The sequence below is a fragment of the Pleurodeles waltl genome, chromosome 4_2 (genome assembly GCF_031143425.1).
Source record: "Pleurodeles waltl isolate 20211129_DDA chromosome 4_2, aPleWal1.hap1.20221129, whole genome shotgun sequence".
Lineage (NCBI taxonomy): Eukaryota > Metazoa > Chordata > Amphibia > Caudata > Salamandridae > Pleurodeles > Pleurodeles waltl.
The window spans coordinates 687,363,603-687,381,802 of NC_090443.1; the positions used below are offsets into that span (position 1 = coordinate 687,363,603).

General features: G+C 43.6%; 1 protein-coding gene across 4 annotated transcripts in view; it reads left to right on the forward strand.

The window, feature by feature from the left end:
• The first annotated feature begins 10,061 nt into the window (after positions 1–10,061).
• Positions 10,062–18,200, forward strand: part of MCOLN3 (mucolipin TRP cation channel 3) — a 391,010-nt gene continuing 382,871 nt past the window's right edge. Inside the window, exon 1 of one of the 4 annotated variants that reach the window (XM_069232275.1) lies at positions 10,062–10,277. The gene's annotated coding sequence lies outside the window, so the exon portion shown is untranslated. Of the gene's footprint in view, positions 10,344–18,200 lie in introns of all 4 variants that reach the window. The other 3 variants (XM_069232278.1, XM_069232277.1, XM_069232276.1) reach the window with 3 other exon arrangements.

An 18,200-nucleotide genomic window follows, 5' to 3' on the forward strand; every position in this document is an offset into this window, starting at 1 on the left:
GACACCCCTCCTAATTTCCAACAAACCATTACAATGTGTGTACTTGGACCATTGTGGTCCCCTAAGACTGTACAGTGCATACAAATACATCTTAGTCGCTGTAGACTCTTGCTCCAGATTTCTATGGATGTGGCCACAATGTCCGGCTGATGCTCGGACTGTTATTAAAGATTTGCAAGTCTTTATCGGCATATATGCAGTTGTGACTTTCCACTCGGACCAGGGCCCTGCTTTTGCCTCAAGGGCATTCACGGACACCATGGCTTCGTTAGGGGTCCAGCTCCATTACTCATCTCCATTTCATCCCGAGGTAACTAGTGTCGTGGAGTGACTAAACCGTGATTGAAAGCAATCCTTAACGGCCAGAGTACTAGGTATGGGTCGTAGTTGGCTTAATCACTTGTATGGAGTCCAGAGGGCACTTAATAATCTGCCTAGAAGGTCCCTTGGGGGGGGGGTTGTATTTCATACAAGTGCCCTTTTTGGAACTCAAATGCATGTTTCAGATCTTGATGGTCCTGTCGTGGAGGCGGTAGAAACACCTTTTCACAGAAATGAACGTGTCACTGTCTTGCAACAGTGACGACAACACTTCTGCCAGTGCTGCTTCCGCTGGAATTAAGGATGTACCAATAACATCTACCGGCTGGATTCCAAAGGTTGGGGATCTAGTGCATAAAAAAGTTGCTGTGAAAAAGGAGTTTGGCCCTTCTTATCGTGCACCGGGCCCAGTCCTAGGAATACACGGTTTCAGAACTGTCATTCTACCACCGTTGCTAAAGTAAACCGCTTTGTATCTATCAACAATGTCAAGTTACACTATGTGGCGGATCCTGCACAGCAGACCAAGAGGAGCAACCAGTAGTTCCCGAATCCCTCTCACTACTGGTCGAGATGTCCCTCTACAAGTTTTGAGCAGCAACACTGACACCTCTCCGAGCTTGGGGAGGGTGGAAAGTGATCTTGCATTAATTCCACTAACATCTGTTACAACAAATGATATAGAAATTGCTCATCAATTTGACACAGCTTCTACACAGACGGATGGCGTCATTTACCCATCCTTCAAATATGTCTCCAGCTTTTGTACGAACTGCTTCTGGATACTTTACGGACATCAACTACACTTTGTCCGACTCATTTGCCTCTTTTACATCTGAATTTTCAAAAACCCATAAGCTGATAAACTGGCTTAAAAACAAATTACTTTATTTTCCCTTGGAACCATCTGTGGCTTTCCTTGACTGTATTAGCTTTCCTCCTTTGGATTGGCTTTGTCATAATATTCTTTCTATTAATACATGGTCATTACCTTCCTGGAAGATCAACAGTTGAACTGGTGGAAGAGGTCCTAAAACCCCATTTTTCTTCTCACAAGGTCCGCAGAGACTTGTCTTTGGTGAACATTTCCGTTGTACCAATTCATGATGGGATAGTTTGGGATAAAGTCATATTTGATATATAGGGCCCCACGGAGGTCATTCAAATATCATATGTGTTTAAACTTTCAATGAACAATGTAATAATACCCGGAGTTGTTTCTGATGACTGGGATGTGACAACAGTTGATTCTATGATGACTGAATTGCAGTATTTTACTGTATTTGAAAGTGAGGATGTTTATCAATCTAAAGAGAACTATGGTGACATGTTTTGCTATAATTATTATGAACACCATTTCATTCATAGAGCAAGTACCCCCAAAAATATTTTTTATTACACACAATGGGAACATTGTCCAACGCCACCTCTAGGGAGTTCTAAAACATATTCTGAAACATTTGCATATTTTTCTGGGCACAATTTTAAAAATGCTGAGTCATATTATTTCAAATTGCCGTTTATGGGAAATGTACATATATTATTGACAGATACGAAATTCATTTATTTGGATTCCTTTGTTTCCCGGTTGGCTTTAGAAGGCTATGAATATTGTCAGAAGTCGATTGAATTAAAAAGTGTGTGGGGAACAAAAAATTGGCAAATAAGGGGGAAGGAAGCTTTATTTGGAGCATGCCTGATACCCGTTCAAATGATCTTTTTAAATTAAACTGTACAACAGACAAGCTGTTTAGGCTTAGCAAAAATTAAGGAACTGAGGCCCATATTTATACTTTTTGACGCAAATCAACGCCAGGGCAGATTTGAGTCAAAAAGTTTACTGCCGGCTAACGCCATTCCAACGCACCTCCCGGACGCCTTATTTATGGAATGCCGTTAGCCGGCACTGCAGCCTGGTTTGCGTCAAAATAAATGACTCAAACCGGGCAGTGGAGGCGAAGGGAAGACTGGGGGTTGTGCGCCAAAGAATGGTGCAGGTCAGGTTAGAGTCAAAAATATTGGCTCCAACCTGACCTGCGCCATTTTTTGACACACAACCCCCATGGAGTCATGCCCCCCTGCCCAATGGCCATGCCCGGGGTCTAACGTCAAAGTATAAATATGGTCTTAGTTTTGCACCGAATTTGCATAAAAATAAATGACGCAAATCTGGCACAAGCAGAGTATAAATATGCCCCTGAATGCACCAAGTATTCCTGCCCCTGCAAAATGTTATAAATGGCAAAAGTATATGAATGCAACTGAAGATCAGCTGGATGAATGGGTCCAGAATAGCATGTTTAATGCATCACTTTCACATCCTGGCGGGTGGCTATTGTCGCCAATAGACACTAGCAGATGTCATAAATGTTTTATAAACTCCACAGGGGACTTTAGAACAAGTAGGCCAGACCCTTGCTATGTGCCATCTGAACATGCGGTTATAGTAACAACATACAGTGTAGGGAAACTATGCCAGCAATGGTTGAAGAGTTCCTCGCTAGATGCTGTTAGAGAACACCTCAGTCTCCTGTCTAATAACACTGACAGGATTTCCTGTTAGGCCCCAGAAAACAACACAGAATGTGCTTCTTATATGCAGTCTATAATGAAATTTGGACGTTTTTTCAACAAGAAGCTGCTGCCCTGTTAAGGCAAATAGATCAGGAAAACTCACAGAAGACATTAGCTGTTGTAGATAATGGGATTAATACCCTGTCCGACCAGATATACACCTTAAACAACATTGTTTCTTCTGCAATAGACATAATACAAAGTGACATGTCTTCTTTACACCATGGAGAGAGTCAACTAAGGTCCATTATGCAGTTGGGTTGGACACTACAAACACTGAAGGGCGGTTGCGTTCCCTGGCAACACATTAGTGCAAGGGACATATTTTATACACTTAATTTAACATGACAACAACAACTAATGGCTAAGAAAGAAGTACCTATGTCACGTTAAATATAGAAAAATTGGAAAAGTTGCCTTTTGCTGTGGCTGAAATAACATCTGCTGAGTGGTTAATACACATTGTCATTAATCTGCCTATTTCAACACTTCAATTCACGTGCTGCTTAAAACACATTCCAGTAGGCAGATATGAAAGGCTAGGAGATAGTTATATTCAGGAGGTGTGGGAGCTACCCTTCTCGTACAAATGTCTCAGTGGCATGAAAGAGGTTTTTCTTAGCAGTAGTGAATGCAAGACTTCTGTCAGCCATTCGATGGTTTGTAAACAGCTGTCCTTGCACGGTGCGTGTAACGCTTCAGCAGCAAACTTGGCTTGTTCTCTGAAAGGAGTTCCAGTCCCCTTGATTAGACCCGTGTTCCAGGTGCTCTCGAATGGCAGCTATGTCCTTCTTAATAGTGAAAACTGTTGTGGGATGCGAGCCGGAATAGTTTATGTCATTTTGGTCTCTAAGATTGTTACATGCTGTGGGAACGTACTATTTCCTCCTACACGACAGAGGGAAGTAGCTGAGATTTGACCCATATTGCTACTTCAAATGTGAATTTTGCCAAGTTTTGCAGACTCAGGGCTTTATTGTTTCAAACACATGTGGCGCTCAGATCTGCATGCGAAACCTATGTGCTTCAGGTTGCAAGGTCATCAGCAGAGATACAGTCCCTTTTAAGTACTAACTTTCTGAGACACTTTGTTGAGCTCGTGGGATGAATATTTAATGTGTTCAGTACTACTGGAGTCCCGAATTTCTTTAAAGCTGTTGGTTCTGGTTTCGTCCACACCTTCTGCTCTATATTTGGCTTAATACCTTCAGCCACCCACTCAATATTCTCCAGTATTTTCGGGGGATTTCCGATAACTTTGGCTATAATAGGTGGCGTCTTACTATTGCTACTTTTTCTGCACAATGGCTGTCCCGCCGCAATAAGGAGGACTGAAAGCGCTTCCACCAGCGCAGCTGTGTCGTGAACGCATGATGCAGTACTTTGGAGCATCACTCCTGGAGCAATTGTAGTGCGACTGGTCCCTGTCATTCAGACCAGTTTTGCATTGTGTGCAGCCCGTGTTTCGGTGCCTCTGGTGCTTGTTCGAACATGCACTGAAAGTTTGTCTTTCTACGCAGCACTTGCTTTCATTGGACGCTGATCTGATGATGTTCTCACTGAGGGCTCATTACCAGACATGCGCTTTGAGGGTGCGTTTGCTACAGGAAGCAGCTGCTCCTGCTCCGGCAGCAAGCAGCAGGCCAGCACAAGCAACAGGTATAGTGGCAGTTCCTCCTACAGCATCCAGCTCTTCTTCCTGGCAGAATTTTCTCAGTCCAGAAGGATTCTAACTATGTGGTGTCAGTGGTCCAGTACTTATACCCATTTCTGTCTTTGAAGTAGGCAAACTTCTAAAAGAATGCTTTGCACAAGAGCCTGCCTTTCCCTACCCTAGCTCCAGCCACACTCCACGGGGTTGGAGACTGCTTTTTGTGAGGACAGACACCGTCCTATTTAGGTGTGTCAGCTCCTCCCACCACTGCAGCACAGCAAGACCCATCATACTGGAGATGGGCCATCAGGATATGCAGGTCACACCTCAGCTCCCTGTGTGTGACTGCCTAGATTAAATGCACAAACAACACAACTGTCCTCCTGACCCAAACATATATTCAGCAGACAGGCAGAGGCACAGAATGGGAAATCAGGAAATGCCCACTTTCTAAAAGTGGAATTTTCAAACTCACAATTCAAAAACCTGTTTCACATAAAGATGTATTTTAAAATTGTGAGTTCAGAGACCCCAAACTCCAAATCTCTCTCTGCTCCCAGTGGGAAAGTACACTTGAAAGATATTTCGAGGCAATCCCCATGTTACCCTGTGGGAGAGATAGGCCTTGTAATAGTGAAAACCTAAATTAGTAATATTCCACTATCAGGACATGTAAAACACACCAGTACATGTTCTACCTTTCAATACACTGCACCCTACCCATGGGGTTGCCTTAGGCCTTCCATAGGGGTGACTTACAGATAATAAAAGGGCAAGTTTGGGCTTGGCAAATGGGGGCAGTTGCCAGGTCGAAATGGCAGTTTAAAACTGCGCACACAGACACTGCAGTGGCAGGTCTGAGACATGTTTACTGGGCCTACTCATGTGTGTGGCACAATAAGCTCTGCAGGCCTACTAGTAGCATTTGACTTGAAGGCCCTGGGCCCACATCATCCACTTTATTAGGAACTTACTAGTGAATTAACTATGCCAATCATGGATAAACCAATCACCAATACAATTTAGACAGGGAGCACCTGTACTTTAGCACTGGTCAGCAGTTGGTAAGTGCCCACAATCCTAAATCCAGCAAAACAAATCTGAAAAAGTAGGAGGAAGAAGGCAAAGAGTTTGGGGATAACCCTGCAAAAATGACCATTTTCAACAGATACCTCATTTCTCCCTACCTAAGGGTTGAGTGTCATGTTGGTCTCCAGTAGTGCGGCTTGGAACAGACAAGTCTGATACAGCCCTGCAACCGACCCTGTTCAAGTTATTTATTTTATTTTTAGAGCAATAATAACCATAGTGTTTTTCTTTGATTGTATTCCATAAACTACTTATCCTGTTTCTAAGTGCTGTAAGAACCCCTCCATCTCAGTGATAGGATCAGTCAAGCAGTCCAAGGCTTTTTTGGGGTGGGGGAGTTGCTACAGGAAGTGGACACAGGCTCACAACTCAAAATATGAGAACCAATAAAGAATTATCCAGTCAAAAAAGTATTTATTTTACTGCTACCAACACAAAGGTAAATATGACATTCACAAATACCTTCCACAGACCCTTGAGGTCAGGGCTCTAGTGTTTCTTTAGGCAGTTCTCTGAGTCCCACTCCCTCCTCTTCCTTAAGCAGTAGTGGTTATTCACCATTCACTATATGTGACATTCAGATGAAGCCTCACTAGTAGTCTGAGTTAGGAGTTCCACTCCAACTGTGTACTAAAGTCAAAAGTGTTCCAGCTTTCAGCGCCACAGCGCTGTCTGGCAAGCAAGTTTCCCCCGGGGCCAACTTGCTCCAAATCAGTATTACCTGCACCTGCATTATCGGCACAACCAGAGTCCGTGAGCAGGTCCCATCTGCGATTGATGGAGCTCGAGCAGCTGTCTATGGTAAGTTCTCTGCACAGGGTCCAGGTGGGCTGCACTCGGTGGCCTCAAGGTCCTCACACGTGGTTGTGAAGCCACAGCAACTGAAGGTTCCACTTGGCACCTCTAAGCTGAATAAGTTCTACTTGTCCTCCCCATGGCAAATGGGGCAGGGCGAACTAGTGCGAAGGTCCTGATGCTGATCCTCAGTCATGATACAGGTTTTTAGGGGTCCCCAAGGTGGCCTCCTTCCTACAGTGATGATCCTCACCAGGTCACACTTCTTGCTTGGTCTCTATGGCCTCATCTGGCATATGAGGTCACCTTCTCCCTCCGCTTCATGTGGGCCATGACCTGATTGGCACAGCAGATTTCTTCATGGCGGCCCCTTGTGGCATACAGGGTTGCCGGCCCACCATTGCACATCGGCTACGGCCCCCACTCAGCACAGCAATTGTTCTACATCAGCCTCTCCTGGCACACAGGGTCAGCAACTTTCAACTGCTCACAGGTTACAGCGCTTTCAGTATGGCAAACTATTCACAGCGGCCCCTGCTAGCATACAGGGTTCCATGTTCCTCAATGCACATGGGTGATGACCGTTCAGCACAGCGATGATCAAAGCTCATTTCACAGCAGGCCTCCTCTGGCATACAAGGGTCGCCAACTTTTCCTGCACATGGGCAGTATCCTGATAGGTGCAGCAGCTGTCTCTTCAGACCTCGATTAGGGAATCAACTGGACAGGATTCCCCAGTGGAAAAACTCCAACCAACACTCTCCTCATCCTCACAGGGCACATTGGTCTTGGCAAGCAAGCAGGTGCTGGTGTTCCGGGCTTCAGGCAGTGGCCCTGGATTCCATGGGTGATGTCCACTCAGCCAGCTGAGAGACTAGCAGGCCTTAACCCCCAGTCCTGGTTGCAGGCAGATGTCTTGTAAGGTTTATCCTCATCGGACAGCTGGACTGGCTGCTTGACAGTTGACCATTTTCAGGGTCTCATTTTCCCCTTCTTATAGTCCATTTCCAGGCACCAAATGTGATTTAAATTCTGAGTCTTTGAAGTTTATGTTGAGGGTGTGCTTCCTTTTGAAGTACCCTTTCACCTGCCCTGCCCTTCCTCCAGAAAGCAGTGTTTCACAGTAGGAAAGACTATAAAACTGATATCTCCACAACACAAACCATGGGAGTGACTAGGAGTTCACACTGGGATGTCAGCCACAGTGATATGTGTATCAAAAAGTTAGCCCCAAGCCTCAGCCCTACTCTTTATAAATCTCTTATTAACCCCATCTTCCTACTGAGATCTACCACTCACAGGCACACATGCACTACACAGTACTGCATCATTTGAATGACTGAACCACGCATGGTAGAGCCACGTGTGGCTGAACAACGTGGTCGTAACCACGACTGCATCTTTACCACGCATGCCTTTACCACATGCCTTTACAACGAATTTTATTGTAAAAGCATGGCTAGTAAAGGTATCTGTGGTAAACATGTGTGGTTCAACCATATAACCCTCCCCCTTAACTTAAAAATGTACCTTGACCCCCACACCTGCCCTGAGGCCTAAAACTACCCCCAAAACTGCCCCTCTTCCAACCAGCCCTCAGTCTTCCAACCTCACCCTGCCCTAAAAACTACCCCAGCTTCCCCCCACCATGAGCCCTAACACCAACTCCTTAAAAAAAAAACTGGCCCTTTCCACCAGTCTTCCAACCCTACCTTGTTGTTAACCCTCCCCCACTCACCCCAGCCCCACTTGCCCGGCCACCATGTTCCTCTCCCCGCCATGTGCCTGAACCACACATATGCATGGTGTCTAAACCATGCATTCGCGTTGTTCAGGCACATGTGTGGTTCAGGGAAAGCATGGTAACGCTTGCGTGGTTACAGTCTGCGTGGCTCCGGACGTGTAGTAAAGGCAGTTTCCCTACTGCATCATTCTTGCATTGCACCCACTCGCAGGCCAAATACACTTGACACAGGTATACAATATACATGCACTGCACAGCACTACATCCTTCATGTTCTGTACCAGTCACAGGCCCACATACACTCAGTACATGCATACAACATGTACACACTGCACAGTATTGCATCATCCCTATATTATACCATTCATAGACACACATGTGCGCAGCACATGTACATATCATACACTCACTGTGCAGCACTACATTCTTCATGTTCTTTACCATTCACAGGCCAAAGACACTCAGTATAGGTACGCAATATACATACACTGTGCAGCACTACACCACTCACAGGCACACATGCACGAGCACATGCATATAACATACACTGTACATTACTGCATTTTTCCTGTATTGTACCATTCACAGGTACATGTACACTCAGAACATGTACACCACACATGCACTGCGCAGCACTACACACCAAACCGATTAAGGTCAAGCATGAATCAAGCACACAGCAGTGCAACTTTAAATTAGTGAAACTGTAGGCCTCACTCCAGTGACACTAGTAAAATGTATCTATTCAATTCTAATGATCACTACGGAGTATCCCAGGGTATATTGCCACCACTACTCTTGTGTTGCTTAACTCCTGGTAAAGGCAGTAGCCTTTTACCATTATGTACTATGAGTAGTGGTTTGGGCGATCCCTGAGACAGGCCTATGTCATGGTGCACACGCCTGATACGTGTTTGCCTATAACAAAAATCAGCATTAGGGATCCAGACATCAGACAGTTGAGGCACACAGTGTAGGAGTGCACGGCCATTACCAAATCGGGGAATTTTCCATCCCAACAAAAGTATTTTAGTGCTGTTACTGAAAGTAGCTCCCACCTCCTTGATGCTTTTTCCGGGCGACAGTGATATTTTGCAAATAAAAAAAACACATGACGAAATACACTTTTGCATTTTTTCAAGAAAGTTAAAAAGGATCGCCGTAAAAGGACTCGATTACTACCTTACGCTTTCAGTGACTCCACTTGACTCTTCTTTAAAGCAGGCTTTACACCCTATGACCATTACCATTCGTTCCACCCTTCTTCCCTTCTGGGGCGTCTACTCTGGCTTCAAGATTTTGATACATTTTAGGCACCACGCATGCAGGGGAGAAGCTGTATGCGGGGTTAGAATAGTTTCACTTCTCAGCAATTGCAGACGCATCCTAAGAAAGTCAGTGAGCATTGGAGCGGCAATGACAGAATTTCAGTAAAGTAGATTATATTAATCAAGTTAGTAATCCCTTTTTAAATTCAGAGAACTGTTTTATGTGTGTTTAAAATTCCTTCATAATATTTCATGTAACATTACTAGAGTACTACTATACATATATAGAGACACTTCTAATCACTTGAGACATATATGATTGAGGTACAGTGAGAAAGTGTCGGGTTTGTAGAATAGTTCTGGCGCTTGAAATCATGTGACTATACATTTGCTCAAGAATGCCTGGAACTATTTCTGGGTCTGGTCTGCGTTTGGTTTTGTTAACATGTATTCAGTTTTTCCATAAATGAAGAGTGATGCATTCAGTGTTTTTTCTAAATCCGCCTTTCCTGTGCCACTGTATTTCTCGCTCGACTGTTGGAATTTTGAGCTCCAAGACTTAGAGGCCGAGGCTGTTCACTTCCTGTCCTCAGTGCGGTGTAGTTAGAAGAGAAACATTCCAGGGACACGCGCGTGGCTCAGACGGAGCGGGAGGTGGAGCTCATGCCCACTTGTTGCTGCCTTCCTTGTCATCTGACTCCGGCCGCAGAGTGCGTGGGCACAGCCGGGGAGAAGCACCGAGACACCTCGGCAGTGGGCACCATTGGGGATACGCATCCGGGCACGGGGCAGAGCTGATCCTGCAGAAGCTACAATCCGCACCCGGAACAAGGTTGGTCTGTTTACTACTCCGGACATCGGTTAGCCGCCATACTTAGCAACTCCACATAATTTACAGGTAGCCCTCCTTGTCATCAGCACCAACTGGACCGAAATGCTATTTTAACTGCAGTATATCTGAACGTATTTTACTTGCATTTTGTGTAGCGCTTACTACTCCCCTGACGAGACGTGGAAGCGCCTCACGCTAGTTTGCTGTTTCGGAACTCAAGTGTTAGCGCTGTACCGTTTTATCTGATTATTCGCTTTGCACACTGCCTTGCACGTTTTCTAAGCAATGTAATTGATGCACACGCTGTTGTCCGAATACTTAAAAATGACTTAGTAATGCTATTCATATCAATATTTGTAGGCAACGAGCGCAGGATGTGTCTATTAGAAATAGTCGAAAGTGAGATAAATGAGGAACATTTAGTATATAAGCATGTCTCGCACCATTTTTAGCAACATTTTGGAATACTTTCATCCTCTACGTGGGAGCAAAGGGCACATTTGGACAATGAAAACTATTAGTTAACACGGGAGACAGCTGAGGGGAGGATAAGATGGGCTGTCTGTAACTCTAAGAGGAGTTGAGGGGAACGTGGACGGTCTGTAACTCGTAAGTTTACATAAAATCAGATTTTGAAACGTAGAAGTCATATAATCTGCAGTCAGTGAATGATTGCATTGTTCTTTTCAATTTTCTGAGTGTGTACACATAAAAGTACACACTAGTGAATCGAGTCCATTACTATGATTTTGTCTTATCACATATCAGTAGTATTCCCTGCTGTAGTCAGAAATATCATCTGACATAAATGTGAAATGAAAAAGAAAAGCCATTGTCCCATTGGATGTAGGTTATGGCCATTGGCAATATTTTTCTAAACAATATTTAGAACATTTATGTCAGACAACACCTTGTGTTGCACATCCTTACAATAACTTTTCTTTCAACACCCAATTCACAACCTGGCCACTTTGCAATAGTCTCTCTGGCTTGGGCTTTGACATATGCCATATACATGGCATCTGATCCCAACATAATTGAAACAACTGTGACCATATCACAGGCTAGTTGTGTTTGGATAGAGTAGCCAATTTATAGATTTTTCTAAAAATGTTGAGCTCAGTTCAGAGGGCAAATGGGCCCAACCATGGTCGTTGAGTGTGTTTTCCACTGGTGTAATGGTGTCTGCCTTACTTTGGTGCTGCAGACTGATCCAAGTACAACCCTTTCTGCACTTGATGCTCTAGGTAATAAGGGTAAGCATCCACATGCTTCTCAGAGAGGTAGTATGGGGGCAAGAGTTCAGAACTGAATAGTCAGCGAACTGACTAACATTGTCCAACACAGTGCTTGTCTTTTTAGGTCAAGCGCGCAAGCGCTTCTGACCTGTTTTCTTCTCTTGAGCTTTTAACCGCACCCATTACTTTCAATCGTTCATGGGCTTGCCTTTTAAAATTCACTTGATTTCATTTGTGAAAGGCATACATTCCTTTTCCAGTGTTTAACCCTCCTTGAGTGCACCGGCTAACTACTGAAAACATAAGAGAGTCCATGTTTTCCTCATGGTTTCTGGACTACTATTTCTTTTTCTTTCCTACACAACACAAACTTGCTAGGCAGTAATCAAGTGCTTTGCATTACTACCAGTTTACTTTTATTGTTTATTCAAGTGTTCTTTGGTGAATTTAAGGTTTCACATAGCAGGATTGCACTAGTTTAAAAAAAAAAAAAGTTTGTAATTTTTCCCTGTCACAGTCCCTATCCCCACCTGCCCTTTCCTTTGAGTTCTATGGTGGCCGCAGCTGCATATACGCATTGCCATGCGTCCTCTAGTGTGATTGTGCTTTGTTTCTTGTGTACACACAAAAATATTCCTAGTTTTCATTTGAGTTGGTTCTCAGATGAAGAAGGTGAATGAAAGTGCTTTAGTTATATTCAGGGCCAATGGTTTTCCATCCGTTTCCTTTGAAATACGTGCATGTGCCAGGCAGTGCTGTTTTTGCATCAGCCCAGGTGGGAAGCAGCAAACGATGCAGTCCAGCTTTGTGTCAACTTCAGAAGGACCCTCCCTCCAGAAGCACATCCTGCTCAGCCTGTGCCCCGACGTGGCCAAAGAGAGCACAGAGTGCTGGAGCCTGCCTGCCATCTTTAGAATGGATGTGCCCAGGCAGAGTGTGGCAGTGCCCTTCTGGTACCGCGGAGAAAGCAGGCTGTGCACCAGGTACGTGCGGGCACAAACAGGCGACCCCCTTCCATTGCAGTTTACTGAGATGGAATTAATACATTATGGAAACAAGTCAAGCGTCGCAGGTGGTCAGTATATGTCAAAACGCGCAACATGTGGGCGACTCCCCCTCGTCCTGTTTGGTATTGGAAACATTTGTGCGAAATATGGCTGAATGTTATGAGTGATCATCTAAAGCTTGTGGTGTATTACTGTTGCCCGGCCCCCTCCACTGCATGCCCAGCATCATAAAAGAAAGAGTCCGTATGTCAGTGCGCAGGGATTAATGCTCGTGAAATAAAGGAGGCAGAGTTGAGCATTAAAATAACACTGCTAAAAGGAAGGAGCACAGGCCTGCTGCAGAGGCTTGATGTCCGCTAGCGAGGCTTTTATATGCGACTCCCCACAGCACCCTTAATCTAGGAGAGCTTCCAGAGGAGGTCTTTGTCCCCACACCTGACTTTTCATTTTAAGAGCTCTAAGGTATCTTTCGTTATAAAGTGTGCTGCGCATTGGGGCCCAATTCACAAAGCGTTTTGCTGCACAAAACAAATAAACCTGCTCACTGATTCAGAATTAGTTCCATTTTACCTTCCAATGTGCACTGACAAATGCACCAGCCTGAAAATAAAAACATGTTTGCTATCAAAGGAAGGTAGATGCAAGCAGTGGCGGCTGCCACTACGGGGGGGGGGGGGGGGGGGGGGTGGAGGGAAAGGGCGCGATGGGGGGTGGGGATGTTTACAAACATAAATACATTAAAAAAAAACACTTACCTTCAAGGGGAGACACATTCGCTTCCCCTCTGCCCTCTTCTTGGCTGCACAGGTTCCCAGCCAATAACGATGCTGCTGAATATTTCTCTGCTCAGACTGGGAATGAGAGCCTGGGCATGTTCTCTGCCCACCTGTGATATACAGCTGGGTAGAGATCATGCAAAGTTAGCATGTCTTTTTGGCCAGCCCAAGACGGCCGGTTAAACAGACATGCACACTTTTTTATGCACATACTCTTCCTCCAGCCCCCTCCCTCCAGCCCAGCCCTGCCCCGAACTACAAGGAAAAATAAAATGGTAACACCGTAATGTACATTATTATCATTTTATTTTTCCTTTTTGGAAAAACCAAGTGGATGCAAGTGTACTTCTGGTGTGGGACCAAGGAGGGAACACATACTCTCAAATTTTATGCACTGCAGAGCTGAAGGATTCTAAACAGGGTAATAGTGTGCCTGCAGACAAAAAAAGTTAAATGTAAAAACAAATTTTTCGTCACATTTGACCTCGTACAATTCTGGTGGAAATTCTGCATTCGTAAACTTTACTGTATGCATATGTTTTCAGTGGTACTGTTGGGGTTGTTAGTAAATCCATGAAAGTGGAAAAAATCCTCCAAATGTAGAGGTATTTCTAAACTAGCACGTTTCTCATTTTAAACCCTGACGTGTGAATTAGGAGGCCCATGCTAAGGGTTACATGCACTGCATTCACAGTCATGAGCTCGCCGAAATAAGCAGGTCTGTGTGCTTATATCAATTTTTGCTTGCAACAAAATCTGTCCAATTTTAAATTTCAAACGTGCCACAAAATCCCACAAAGAACACTAAAAAGTCTTGCATCTAACAGTTTAGTCACAGAGCACTGATTTCAGTTAGTTTGAAGGACAAATCGAAATTTCATATTTTGATATTTGATTACCATAACGACATATTCTGTAACAATTTCTCAGTCACCAGAACATTGTAATTCTGTTTGTGAGTGATACAGGCTTTTTTTTTATGTAAGCACAATTGCTACAAATGTTTCCTTTTGTGGCAAAATACACCATATTCTTGAAACGTGACTGCAGCTGATGAGACGTGATCTGTGAATAACGATAATATTGGCGTTTTGTGTTGTATATTCTGCCACAGCAGTTGTAGAATGACAATGGTGGTTTGCATGCTGGAGTTCAGTGAAAAGATTAACATCCCAATGGAGGTTTACATCACTTGCTGAAGGACAGCATGGCTGTTTGTGAGCAGTCCTTGTGTTGAAGCTCAGACTATGCTGACACTGTTGTTAAAAAATGGGCTTCTGAGATGATCAAGCCTGGCTTCTGGGATTATAAAGTCTGGCTTCTGGCTTTGTTGGCAAGACACTGTTTAGGGAAGAAAGCAGATGGCTTCCCCATTTCTGTCATCCGGAACACTGTGCACTGACTTCCACTGCATGCTGGTTCCACCAATTTCATTGCAAGTTCAGAGAATACATCATGTTGTCATTTTTAGGTCGAACATACGATCTCTTGTATACTTCTGGGGTCTTAAAGCCATTTTATTTGTTAATTTCAGTGTCATTTAAAAATCCTTGCTTGCTAGTGGTCGTTCATGCCTCTTTGTCTCTTCTTTTTCTCTTGGAAGCAGGGACTAACTACTGTATAATTACGCTTTGTCATGTTTCTCTGTTCTTGGGGGGGCTTTTTTTCTTGGCTTCCTTCTTCTGTTCATGCAAAGCTTCCCTTTTTATTTGCAGAGCATTCTTGCCCTCATGCTTTACTTGATCTTGCATTCTTTGTGAGTTTTTGCTTTTTCCAGGATGTTGTTACTTTTTTTTTTTAGCCAGCATATTACTCTTGTCCCCCTCCCCCTCATAACCTGAATGCACAGCATAAACCTTTTCACAAAATGGACGCTGCATTTCATTTTTTAGCATGGCACCCAAAAGTCATTGGAAAATGTTTAATTCAAGATTGCTTGGTGCACTACCTTATGTGGCCACAAGAGGTACCAAAGGACACCTATGGACAGCCTTCGGTACTGCACTGTTTCCCTGCTTTGTGCACATTAGAACAGTAAATGTTGAAGGTTTTTTTCAGCCAGCATATTATAAGTTTAAAAGGGTTAACATAACCATGTTGTTCCTGCTTACATTTCGCTTGTTTTATTTAATCTTGCATTTCCTAAGTGTTTGCTTTTTCCAGGATGTTGTTAATTTTTTTTTTCTCAGCTAGCATATTACTCTTGTCTGCACTTCCTCATAACCTATTTCCCATTTTCTGGTTCTCCAGCACCTCAAGGTCGCATAAATGGCAATAGCGCTATGTAGAGAACATCACTCTGCTGCATAAAAAAAACAAAAGTAAAAAAATGCCATTTTCAACTCCAAGAGCTGTAACCTTCGCAAAAGGCAAGACCTATTGCATAGCAAATGCTTGTTGTAAAAGCATGTACTTTAATCACAGAGCAGAAATACATAGTACACAATTCAATTGGATTAGTGAATACCTTGTAGCTACATTCCCCAGTATTTTGTGATGGAGGCAAAACTTTGTGTGAGTACAGCATATGTCAGTATTAGCCTCACGTTCTTAGATAAACAACTTAGTTCAATAATTCTTATCCTAGGTTTAGCTTGAGTAGAAAGTCTCAAGTCCTCACAGTTGATTCCTTGTAGCGTGTTTCAGTCTTTTCCTCTGGTGGCATGCAAAGTCCTGCACTGCTTACTCAATGATCTTGAGAGCAGCGTTTGTAACAGGAACAGCCTGCATCCTCGGTTGTGGCAGGAAGGGTCATCTCAGAATAAAAGTCATATGATGAATTCAGCATGAGGTAGCAGTAGAGCATCTGCAGCAGCCACCCGTGGTGCTGGTAGCAGTAGCACCAGTGTGTGACCAACAGCAGATGGCAGCTGACATGGTACTCCTTGCTTTGTTGAAGTCTTTGGGACAGTTCTCAGCCGGAACCACCTAGAGAGTCTGGGAGACCTCATTCATGACACAGGTCACTTCTCGCTTCACTCACTAATGTCTGATGGTGTACCTCACCCCAGAAACAGTCTCAACTTTCCCGCTGGACAGTCATTTTTCCTGCAGGAGCTGGCACACTCCTTCTATCTCCCACCTGGCAGGTAGGGTTCTAGGTACTAGGCAGATCCTCAGCTCCTCAAGCAGAAAGTTCAGACTTCAGATGATGTCCTCTCATCTTTGATAGGCTGGCTGGAATGCAGATACAAGCCAGGGTTACACATCAACTCTTTGAGTATCCTGGGAAGCACTCCCTTCCTTGATCAAGAATAACTCGAGACTGGATCAAAGAGTTGTTTGTAGGATATACAGATTTTCCAGACATGGGATGTGGATTCACCGTCTCATGCTTCAGAACTGATTTGGGTTGTTGTCTTTTTGATGTTATTCACAGGCTGCTCTCCAGGCAAAGCCTTCGTGTAAAGTGATGCTTTTCACAGCTGGTGGTACTGGGACTGGCTCCAAGAAGGAATACCCATAACAGGGGGATAATGACGTGTGAGATCTCTGAACCTGTCTGCCATTAGTCTTCCTGAATCAGTAACCAGAGGTAGGCAAAATGGAAGGCACACCCTAAAAAACTTCTCAGCTTCAACAACAAAAAACTGCATACCACCCCTCACCCATGCTGTCTACTAAGTGACAGTTCTCAGGAACAACTAATCATAAGCTCCTTGTGAGCAAAGTCTTCATCAAATTTATAAAGGTAGCCCTGTCTCTATCTTCCTTGATTCATTGTCTGGATCTTCATCCTCTAGCCACAGGAATATAGGCAATACACTTCCTCTGTCTGGGTAAGCTGACCCCATCATTCATCTTGTGGCATCTTAAACTGGAGGCATCCAGAATAGATGCAACCTGTTTAATTATTCAGACTCATACTCACTTTACGTGATACAATAAGCATAGGGACAGTGTTTTCACATGCAGTCAGACACTCATGGTAGGGTTATAAACCTGTTCATCATGCAGGAGACATTCCATCAAAACAATAATACAGATCATAAATTGATCTTTACAGAGTTAGCAATCACTGTTTTAAAAATACTTTAGCAATGGATATCTCTACTGAATTTTGGCATCTGTGTCATTTTAATATAGGACTTTAAAGTGGAAACCTAGAATTTCTTTGTATTGTTGGATCATGCTGTTTCTTGTTGGTAGATTGCAAGGAGATGTGCACACTTCAATGAACATACGAGGGCCCATTGGGTTGCAGGTAGTACACTTATGTTGTCATAAAGAGATGTGTCATCGATGTACTGTGCATGCATTAAGGGATACTGAGTTTGCTCTTTCAACTAGCTTTGTGAGAAATTCTGTTTTGCTTCACAGGTTCCTTAGATCTCCAGGGTAGGTGAAAAAGAATTGTTAGGTCCGGGGAAACAAGACTATGAGATGATTAACCACCTTAAATCTAATTATAAATACTTATTACATTATTACATTATACAAAATAGATCCCTTGATTTGTGACGTACAGATACATTCCAAAGGAGTACCTGATTGAAAAAAAATTGATCATGCTTAGGCTATTTGAGAAACTCATTTGGCCGCTTTGGTGTTAAGGGAGCTTAGCTAGGGAATAGAAAGGGAGTATTTGTTCTCTGTATTCTGTTTCCATCAATTGCCACTTTGATTTAATGAAGCCCATCTAAACACCATCTGGTTTGTTTGCTTTATTTTTAATTTACATTATTGCTTTATTCATTTTCATAACATTTAGGTTTATGTTTGTGATAAAACCTGTTCATTTAATCTGCACTAGGTTATAACATTGACTTTTTATAAATGTGTGTGTGTGTGTGTGGGGGGTGTGTGTGTATAATATATACATTACAGAGTGGTGGGTGGTTTTAGCCACTCTAGTTATAGTTAGGGTTTCCAAAGACAGGTATTTCTTAGATTTTGTCCCTT